The sequence below is a fragment of the Rutidosis leptorrhynchoides genome, chromosome 2 (assembly GCF_046630445.1).
Source record: "Rutidosis leptorrhynchoides isolate AG116_Rl617_1_P2 chromosome 2, CSIRO_AGI_Rlap_v1, whole genome shotgun sequence".
Classification (NCBI taxonomy): Eukaryota; Viridiplantae; Streptophyta; class Magnoliopsida; order Asterales; family Asteraceae; genus Rutidosis; species Rutidosis leptorrhynchoides.
The window spans coordinates 79,480,738-79,492,323 of record NC_092334.1 but is presented as its reverse complement, the minus strand read 5'-3'; positions in this window follow the sequence as shown (position 1 = coordinate 79,492,323).

The window sequence follows — 11,586 nt, the reverse complement described above, 5'->3', positions numbered from 1 at the left end:
GTTAAATTTCGCAGTGATGTAATAAATTTTTGAATGATATCAATAATTTCGGTCGCCAAACCTAATTTTATTCAATACCAATTCAATACTTTTTAGCGAACAAATTAGCGTTTATTATCAAAAGGTTAAAAATAAAAATAAAAATAAAAACTGTACAGACATACCTGTGGAATAGATTTCTTAGTTATATGATCTATCCCATTCATAAGATAGTCGGTTTAATTGGTTTTCCATAGCTATATAGGCGTAACCTCGAGCATTCAGTGTCTTTTCTTCTAAACATATGAACGGTCCGTCTCTGCATAAAGTAACAAATTCGGTATTTGAATAGGTTTGATTATTTGAACATTTACCTCCATGTGACCATTTTCCGCATTTGTGACATCTTTCTAGGTGTCGTGCTCTTCTTTTCGCTGCGGATTTTGATTTTCCTTTACCAAATTGTAACTTATTATCTTCGCATCTGGATTCTTTTCTAACTCCGTCCATTCTTTCTCTGATTACTGATACTATTTCACTCGGGAGTATGTCATTATTACGTTTAGTGATCAAAGCGTGTAGCATTAGACCATGGTTTAGTTCACAGGCAGTCTTCATTTTGTAAAAACCTAAAAAAAATAAAAATTCAGAATGGGGGGAGAAGACTAGTTCTTTAGGGTCTGCTAGGGAAAGACCATTCGGGTTCCATTTTCGAGAACTATACGAAAACAGACAATCTAACTCTAACAGAAATACATATTATCCTTTAAAGACTTGATTCTCCCCACACTTAGTTAGCTGTGGTGTCGAAATTGTGATTAACTTCGTTGTCGACTTCCATCGGACCATGTATGTAATGTTTAACTCTGTGACCATTAACTTTAAATTCCATCCCATTTGAATTTATTAATTCTATCGTTCCGTATGGGAAAACTCTTTTGACTATGAATGGTCCAGACCATCTTGATTTCAATTTTCCAGGAAATAGCTTGAATCGTGAATTGAAAAGAAGAACTCTGTCTCCTTCTTTAAATTCTTTTGAACTTCTGATTCTTTTATCATGCCATTTCTTCGTTCTTTCTTTATAGATTAACAAATTTTCGTATGCTTCATGTCTTAATTCTTCTAATTCGTTTAGTTGACTTAATCGTAGACGTCCAGCTTCATGTAAATCAAGATTACATGTCTTCAAAGCCCAAAATGCTTTGTGTTCAATTTCTACTGGAAGATGACATGCTTTTCCATAAACAAGTCTAAAAGGTGTGGTTCCAATTGGAGTTTTGTAGGCTGTTCTAAAAGCCCAGAGTGCATCCTCCAATTTAATGGACCATTCCTTCGGATTTGATCCTACGGTTTTCTCTAGAATACGTTTTAAAGCTCGGTTTGTATTTTCAACTTGTCCACTTGTTTGTGGATGATATGCGGTGGAGATTTTATGAGTTACTCCATATCTTTTAAGAACTTTCTCAAGTTGATTATTACAGAAATGAGTACCCCGATCACTTATTAAAGCTTTCGGTGTTCCAAACCTTGCAAAAAGACGTTTTAAAAAGTTGACTACAACTCGTGCATCGTTAGTTGGGAGAGCTTGTGCTTCCGCCCATTTAGATACATAATCAATGGCTACGAGTATATATAGATTATTATGAGATTTTGGAAATGGACCCATAAAGTCAATACCCCAAATGTCAAATACTTCACATACTTGGATGACATTTTGTGGCATTTCATCACGTTGAATTATTTTTCCGGCCCTTTGACATGCATCACAGGATTTGCAAAGAAGGTGTGCGTCTTTGTAAATTGTAGGCCAATAGAATCCAGCTTCATAAACTTTTCTTGCTATTAGTTGAGGCCCATAATGCCCTCCTGTTGGTCCTGTGTGACAATGGTTTAAAATTTTACTAGCTTCATCTCCAAATACACATCGGCGTATTATTCCATCGGGACAACTTTTAAACAGATGTGGATCTTCCCAAAAATAGTGTTTTATATCACTGAAGAATTTCTTTCGTCTTTGGTACGATAATCCTTTTTCAAGGAATCCACAAACTAAGTAGTTTGCATAGTCTGCAAATCATGGGATTTCTTTATAATCTATCTTCAATAGATATTCATCAGGAAAGTTGTCTTGTATGGCTGATTCATTTAGAACTTCTAATTCGGGATTTTCAAGACGAGAAAGATGATCAGCGGCGAGATTTTCTGCTCCTCTTTTATCTCGGATTTCAATATCAAACTCTTGTAAGAGTAAGATCCAACGGATTAATCTTGGTTTAGCATCTTGTTTTGAAAATAAGTATCTAAGAGCAGAATGGTCGGTATAGACCACCGTTTTTGCTAGAACGAGATATGATCGAAATTTGTCAAAAGCAAAGAAAATAGCAAGGAGTTCTTTTTCAGTAGTTGTATATTTTGTTTGTGCTCCTTGTAACGTCTTACTAGCATAATATATAGGTTGAAATCGTTTTTCAATCCTTTGTCCTAAAACGGCTCCCATTGCAAAATCACTTGCATCGCACATTAGTTCAAATGGTAGATTTCAATTTGGTGTTATCATGATCGGCGCATTAGTGAGTTTCTCTTTAAGAATATTAAAAGATTTGATACACTCATCTGAAAAGATGAATGGAGCATCCTTTTCTATGAGTTTATTCATAGGAGTGGCAATTTTTGAAAAATCTTTTATGAAACGTCGGTAAAAACCGGCATGCCCTAGAAAACTCCTAACTCCTCTAACATTGGTGGGATGTGGAAGTTTAGCAATTACATCTACTTTAGCTCTATCCACTTCAATTCCTTCTTTTGAAATTTTATGTCCAAGAACGATGCCTTCTTTAACCATGAAATGGCATTTCTCCCAATTAAGTACTAGATTTGATTTTTCGCATCTAATTAGCATTCGTTCCAGATTAACTAGACATGATTTAAATGTATCACCGAAGACTGAAAAGTCATCCATGAAAACTTCCATGCATTCTTCTATCATGTCGTGAAAAATCGCCATCATACACCTTTGAAAGGTTGCAGGGGCGTTACAAAGTCCAAATGGCATGCGTTTGTAAGCAAAAGTACCATTAGGGTACGTAAATGTGGTTTTCTCTTGGTCTTCGGGTGCTATTGGAATTTGAAAATATCCGGAAAATCCATCTAGAAAACAATAGTAACTATTTCCGGCTAATCTTTCCAACATTTGATCTATGAAAGGTAAGGGAAAGTGATCTTTTCTGGTGGCGTCATTTAATTTTCTATAATCAATACATACACGCCATCCTGTTACAGTCCTAGTAGGAATAAGCTCATTTTTCTCATTTGTAATGACAGTCATGCCACCCTTCTTAGGTACGCATTGAACTGGGCTTACCCATGGACTATCAGAAATTGGATATATCAAACCTGCATCTAGCAGTTTAATAATCTCTTTCTTAACTACATCTTGCATATTAGGATTTAGTCTTCGTTGGCGTTGCACATACGTTTTATGACCTTCTTCCATAAGGATTTTATGTGTGCAATACGAAGGACTTATTCCTTTAATATCATGAATCTTCCATGCAATGGCTGGTTTATGAGCTTTCAACACAGAAATGAGTTGTGATTTCTCATTTTCAGTAAGAGAAGACGATATTATTACAGGTAATTCAGATTCACCATGTAAATAAGCGTATTCTAAATGGTTTGGAAGTGGCTTTAACTCTAATTTCGGAGGTTCTTCTATCGATGATTTATATCGATATCTGTCTTCTTCTTTTAGCATTTGAATTTCTTCTGTTGTTGGTTCATATCCATTAGCTATAAGTGTAGCTAACATTTCAGCTTCATCAATTGGTTCATTACCTTCTCCTAAAGAACATTCTCCTGTTCCTTGTAATTCTGGAAATTCTTCTAATAATTCTGCATGTGCATCTATAGTTTGAATATAATAACATGTATCATCTGCAGATTGTGGTTGTTGCATTGCTCTATCAACTGAAAAGGTAACACTCTCATCCTCTATACTTAGGGTCGGTTTCTTACCGAACACGTCTATCATTGCTTTAGCCGTGTTTAAGAATGGTCTTCCTAATATGAGAGGAACTTGAGAATCTTCTTCCATGTCCAAAACAACAAAATCTACTGGAAATACTAAAGTACCAACTTTAACTAGCATGTTCTCCATTATCCCTCTAGGATATTTTATTGATCTATCGGCTAGTTGTATGCTTATTCTGGTTGGTTTCAATTCTCCAAGGTCTAGTTTAGCGTATAATGAATACGGCATTAGATTTATACTAGCACCTAAGTCTGCCAATGCTTCTATTGAACTAAGACTACCCAGAAAACATGGAATTGTGAAACTTCCTGGATCAGATAATTTTTCTGGTATCTTATTCAACAGCACTGCTGAACAATTAGCATTCATAGTAACAGCCGAGAGTTCTTCCATTTTCTTTCTATTTGAGATTAGATCTTTCAAGAATTTAGCATATCTTGGCATTCCTGAAATCACATCAATGAAAGGAAGATTTACATTTATCTGTTTAAACATATCCAAGAATTTGGATTGCTCGGCTTCAAGTTTCTCTTTCTTCATTTTACTCGGGTAAGGAAGTGGTGGTTGGTATGGTTTAACATAAGGTTTATCCTTAACTGTGTTATTTTCATTAACCTTTTCAACTACCGGTTCTTTTTTCTTATCTTGATCAGGTTGTGGTTCTTGTGGAGTAGGAATAGTTTCATCAGAAGTTACAGGTTTTTCAGGTGGTTTAAGTGTTGTACCACTTCTTGTGGTAATGGCTTTAGCTGTTTCATTCCGGGGGTTAGCATTTGTATCACTAGGTAGACTTCCCGGTTTTCTTTCACCTATTAACCTTGCTAGGTTACTCACTTCTTGTTCCAGATTTTGAATAGAAGCTTGTTGATTTCTAAATGCTTGAGCATTTTGTTCATTAGTTTGTTTTTGAGATGTGAAAAACTGTGTTTGAGTTTCAACTAGCTTCGTCATCATATCTTCTAAATTCGACTTTTTATCATCGGTTTGTTGTGGTGGTTTGTTTTGAAAATTAGGTCTTTGCTGATTGTAAGTATTATTGGATACTTGTTGATTGCTAGGACCTTGTTGGTTGTTTTATGGAATATTTCGGTTATAATTCTGGTTTTGATTGTAAATTGGTCTTGGCGGTTGATAATTATTCTGATAATTATTTCCAGGCCTTTGGTTTATGTATGAAATATTCTCTCTTTGTTCCATTGTTAATTCAACACTGAGACAATCTTTTGTCAAATGTGGTCCTCCACACTGCTCACAACTAATTCGTATTGAGTGAATATCTTTAGTCATCTTTTCCATTCGTCTCTCCACAGCATCTATCTTTGCGGAAATGGAATCTAAGTCATGGCTAGAATCGGCTCTAGCTGCTTTAGATGATCTAATGATATCTTTTTCTTGGTGCCACTCATGTGAGTGGGAAGCAGTGTTATCAATAATTTTGTAAGCATCAGTTTCGGTTTTCTTCATAATAGAACCACCAGCTGCTATATCTATGTCTTTTCTTGTAGTGATGTCGCATCCTTGGTAGAATATTTGTACTATTTGACAGGTGTCTAAACCATGTTGCGGACATCCTCTTAATAACTTTCCATATCTTGTCCACGCCTCATATAGAGTTTCATTTGGCTTTTGTGTGAACGTAACAATTTCTGCTTGAAGTCCTACGGCTTTAGATGCAGGAAAGAATTGTTTAAGAAATTTGTCAACTAAAACGTCCCATGTATCGATCGCCCCTTCAGGTAATGATTCCAACCAATCTTTGGCTTCTCCCTTTAAAGTCCAGGGAAATAACATGAGATATATCTGTTCATCCTCCACTTCTCGGATTTTAAATAGTGTGCAGATCCTATTAAAGGTACGTAGATGTTCATCTGGATCTTCCTTCGGCGCACCACTAAATTGGCATTGATTAGTCACCATGTGTAGAATTTGTCCTTTGATTTCATAATCTGGCGCATTAATGTCTGGATGAGTAATTGCGTTACCTTGGCCAGTGCGTTTAGCTCTCATTCGGTCTTCCATACTTAAAGGTTCCAGATTCTCCATAATTGAATTTGTTGAATCGGTATCACTAGATGATTCTGATTTAATGGTTCGTTCCTCAACAATCTCTGTTTGAATGATTGGTGGCTCCGGAGGAAAGTTTAGTGGTTCAGGATCTACGAACCGTTCCTGAATATTCTCCGGATTCTCAATTGTGATGTTGGGTTCAAAAAATGGATTATCGGAGATTTGAACTGAAGTACTTGGTCTACTGGATGACGATTCTAAAGAAAAATCAACGGCGGTTATATTTGCTAAATGTCTTGATCTAGTTACAGGTGGTGAACGTACAAAAGGTGATGAACGTCTTGCTCGGTGCATTCACTGAATATCCTATTAGTTTTTAAAAAGGAAAGAAAAATTATAATAAGTTATCCAATCAATAGACTTTTCTGATTTTGCCCACGTTTCGAATATCCAAAAGATGCAGCAGAGGGGCAGGATTCGTTTGGTCTCAATATAATTGAGGACTGTTTGGCTCCAATAACCCGGTCCACGTACAAATTCAACTATTACTACGAACCAGAAAATTTTGATGTCTATTAATTTAACCACTTAAAATAAATTTTCGTAATTTTAAGAAATTTAGATAAGAAGTAGAATAAAAATCTAAGTCCTAAAACTAGAATAGCGAGAAATAAGAGAGAAAAAGAGTTCGTCGCAAAAGGTCGAAAAACGAAAAATGGTTGAAAAATAAAAGGTGACGGAAAAATAAAAGAAACTTATAAAAACTTAAAAATACTTGACTAACCTAATCTTATTACTACAACTAACTTAAAATTATAATCGCAAATTGAAATTACTAATTGGAATGATAATTGATACATAGTAAAAAGTGTCTAAAAATATTAAAGCTTACAGGAAAAACTAAATTCCAAATGGAAATATCTTAAAAAGAAACTAAAACTTAAAAAGGCGTCGCAAAATTCTAAAGCACCTAAATCTTAGTCTAAAGAAAAAGCACTTAAGGAATTCTACGGCAAAGCCTAAAAATCTAGGAGTAAAAATAACTATAGCAAAAACTAAGTTTAAAATTAAATATGAGCTAAAAATACAAAAGTTATGCTACAACGATTAAAAAGGGACAAAATATAAAAATATACAAAAAGTTGTAAAAAGTACAATTTTTATAAAAATATTATTTTTATATTATTTATTTTATTAAACTATTAATTTTACATTTTAATAAAACTTAATAAACTAAAATATAAATTAAAATAAAACTTAATTATAATATTAATAATAATTAGGGTTAATAATAATAATAATAATTAATAATCCGTAATAAATGCTGAATTAGGGCTTCTGTCCGTGTGTCAGGTACCCTCCGCGAGTCGCGGTATTTATTGCATCAAACCCCGCGAGTCGCGGGGTTTCAAATTTCAGCTGACAGCTTATAATTTCAACGCGTTTTTTCTTTATTTATTTATTTTTTTTTTTATATCTGTTTTCTTTTTTTTTTTTATAAATAAAAGATAGTTAATAAAACTTATATTTTTATAAACTAAAATAAAAATAAAGAAACTTATAAAACTTAAATATTTAACACAATCTTAAAAATGCTTATATTTTTGTTTTTTTTCTTTTTATATTTTCGAATATTTAAAACATATTTTTACAAAAGCGAATTTTAATAAAAGTAAACAAAAAATCTTTTTTTTTTTTTATATTAGCGTTGCGCTTCCGGCGTTTAAGAGTGTTCCCCGGCAGCGGCGCCAAAAATACTTGATGTTATGCGAGGTGTATATAAAATAGTTATTAATTTTAGCAGAAAAAACTATTAAATACGATACAATTTTACACAAGATATTTATTTATTTATAGAATGGATATACTTAAACCTTGCTACAACACTTATAGGCAGTGTACCTAATCGTACAGTAGTGTAGTTTTTAGTAAGTCCGGTTCGTTCCACAGGGAAATCTTTAAACAAAGCTCAACGCTATATTAGTTTACTTTTATAAAAATACAAACATATATATAAGTAATATTATTATTATAAAGGGGGTTTTTACCGTTTAATGACCGGTTTGTCGATTTTAAAACTTTAGTCGCAGTTAAAACCTAATGTGAAATATTAAATAAATAAAAGACTTAATTTAAAACTTAAAGTAAATAACGATAATGAAATTGCGAATAATAAAAGTGCGATAAAATAAACTTGCGATAATTAAAAAGTACGATAATTAAAAATGCAATTAAATATAATAACAATAAAAAATGCGATAATTAGAAGTGCAATTAAATATAAAATAAAGGAAATTAAATATGAAATAAAAGAATTATGCTTATTTAAACTTCCGTAATCATGATGTTTGACGTGTTGATTTTAGTTTTATGCCCATGGGTTAATTGTCCTTTGTCCTGGATTATTTAATATGTCCGTATGGTTTTTGTCCATAACAGTCCATCAGTCATAAATATAAAGTGCGAGTGTCCTCGTCAAATTATTCTTATACCCGAAGTTAAATATTCCAACTAATTGGGGATTCGAATTGTAACAAGGTTTTAATACTTTGTTTAATGAATACACCAGGTTATCGACTGCGTGTAAACCAAGGTTTTACTACTTTGTTAACAATTACACCAATTACCCTTGAATGTAATTTCACCCCTGTTTTAATTATTCTAGTGGCTATTAATCCATTCCAGTGTCCGGTTAAATGAACGATTATTCGTACATATAAATACCCCGCCCATCGTGTCCGATTGAGTGTATATGGTAATTTATAGGGACGCCCAATTGTAAATCTTTATATTAACATTAACAAACTATCATTTAGTTAAACAAATATAAAGCCCATTAATAGCCCATAGTCTAATTTCCACAAGTGTCGTTCTTTTGTCCAAACCCCAATTATGGTACAAAGCCCAATTACCCAATTTTAGTAATTAGCCCAACATCATGATTACTTCGTTTTAAATAAGCATAATAATAACTTAGCTACGAGACATTAATATAAAAAGGTTGAACATAACTTACAATGATTAAAAATAGCGTAGCGTTACACGGACAGAATTTCGACTTACACCCTTACAATATTCGCTAACATACCCTTATTATTAGAATTATAATTAAAATTAAAATTAAAATATAAATTATATATAAATATATACGATATAGATAGAGAGATGGATATTTTGGTGGTTTTTTCGATCAGAATTCGTTTGCTTTTATAGGAAGTTTCTGAAATTGGGGCTCCGCGACTCGCGGCCCTTTTGGCCTTCACACTCCGCGAGTCGCGGAGATTGAAATTACAGCTCACATCTTTTGGAGTCTTTCTTGCCGACGGATTTTATATATAAATATAAAATATAAATAATTAATATAATTATTTATATATTATATTATATTCTTGTGCATAGTAGACTTGTAATTTTTAGTCCGTTGCGTCGAGCGTTGAGAGTTGACTCTGGTCCCGGTTCCGGATTTTCGAACGTCCTTGCGTACAATTTTATATTTTGTATTTTGCGTTTTGAATCTTGTACTCTTGTAATTTCGAGACGTTTCTTATCAATAATTGGAACCTCTTTGATTGTCTTTTGTACTTTTGAGCTTTTTGGTCGTTTGCGTCTTCAATTCGTCGAATCTGTCTTTTGTCTTCACCTTTTATTATTTAAACGAATATCACTTGTAAATAGAACAATTGCAACTAAAAGCTTGTCTTTCTTGAGGAATAATGCTATGAAATATATGTTCGTTTTTAGCATTATCAGTTTGTAAAATGTATCATATATGTAACGACCCGCACTTTTTCGATCGTTCTATACTTATAAGATTAATATTTACATAAATTAAACCTTACCAACATGATAAGCAATCCAAATTGTCGAGATTTATATTTCCGAAAAGAGTTTACACAACGTTTGACCGTCTAGTTTGACCGATGATATCACGAACTATATAACATATGATAATTATACGTTTGTGTATATATATGTATATATACATATTTAACATGATCTATGAATGTTTTAATATCTCATTTTGTATTAATAACAATAAGTTATAAGTATATTTTAAAACTACTAACTTAAGTTTTCAAAACGATAACTATACGTAATGTTTTTCGACGTAAATACTTATAACCTATATTACTTATACATGCATCGTATAGATATGTATTTTATCACTTTTAAAGGGCTTACATACATAAAACAATATAAGTATATTTACAAAAGATAGCTATATTTGAATCCTCGTTCCGTTTCCTCAAAGATTTCTATACGTATACCTAGAGTATATGTACCCGTATCATACGCAGCTTCTAGATGTATTTACTATTGGTATATACCAATAAAAATCTGCTCCTTAGCAGCCTTAAATGATTAAGAAACATGTGGAACCAACCATTTGTCAAGTAGCATGAATTATTTAGCAAGAAAACAAAGTTAGGTATCTTTTTTTTCCTTTATAACCTAAAAACGTTTTTATGCATGCACACCATTTCTTCACCCCATTTTCTCATACTTACACTTCCATTTCTCTCTCAAAATACTCTTAACTTCATACTTGATCATCTCCAAGCATTTTCCCCATCATTTAGCTTCAAAAACCTTACTTAATCACCATAAGAAAACCATACAAAAACACTTCAAGAAATCCTTCCAAGAACACAAACTTACTTCCAATCTTTCATCCAATTCCATCACCCTTTTGGTTCTAGCTTTTTACTCCTCTTTTACAGCAACCTTGTCCAAGGAACTTGAGGTAGAATCTATGTTCATAACCTTATTCGATTCATATATATATAGCTATCTTATTTTGTGGTATAAAATTTTAACAACAAGAACATAGTTTGAATGTTTTCAAACTTGTTTGCAAACTAAATAGATCCTTCTAACTTAACTTTTAAAATACTTCAAGACCTGTAATATATCATAAATATATGCTAATTTAACAAGGTATAACTTGGTTTTTCAAAGAACACCTTAAAAACTGAATTTACGACGTCGGAGTGCAACCGGGGGCTGTTTTGGGTTGGATAATTAAAAACCATCTTAAACTTTGAATTGGAGGTTTATTTTCTGGAAAAATGATTTTTACTATGAATATGATAACACATAAAAATTTCATGATTTAACTCAAAGTATAAGTATTTTTAGAAAAATAATCATTTAAGGTTGTTTACATGATGGAAAATGATTAACTTCATAAGTTTCACTAAAGTTTGACCTATGACCTGTGATTTCGAATACAAACTAAGGTATTTACAGTTCATAGTCTTAAAGAGGGACTCAATCCAAGGAAGTGACAAGTTGAATCAACGAAAACGGAGTTGTAACAAAGAAACTATGACCAAAACGAGATCGGATATCTAAGACTTGTTTAACTTCGGGATTAATTGGGAAAAATTAAATAAAATCACATATTTCTAAGATAACATGATATTTTATATATATGTACTTATAATTCAATTTTATATGGTTCAGGATCACCCGCAAACAACACGAGAAGATTAATCATAAGATCCCATGTTTGTACGCAACACGTCATTTGACAACACCGGTACTTTATGTACGCAACACGTCAT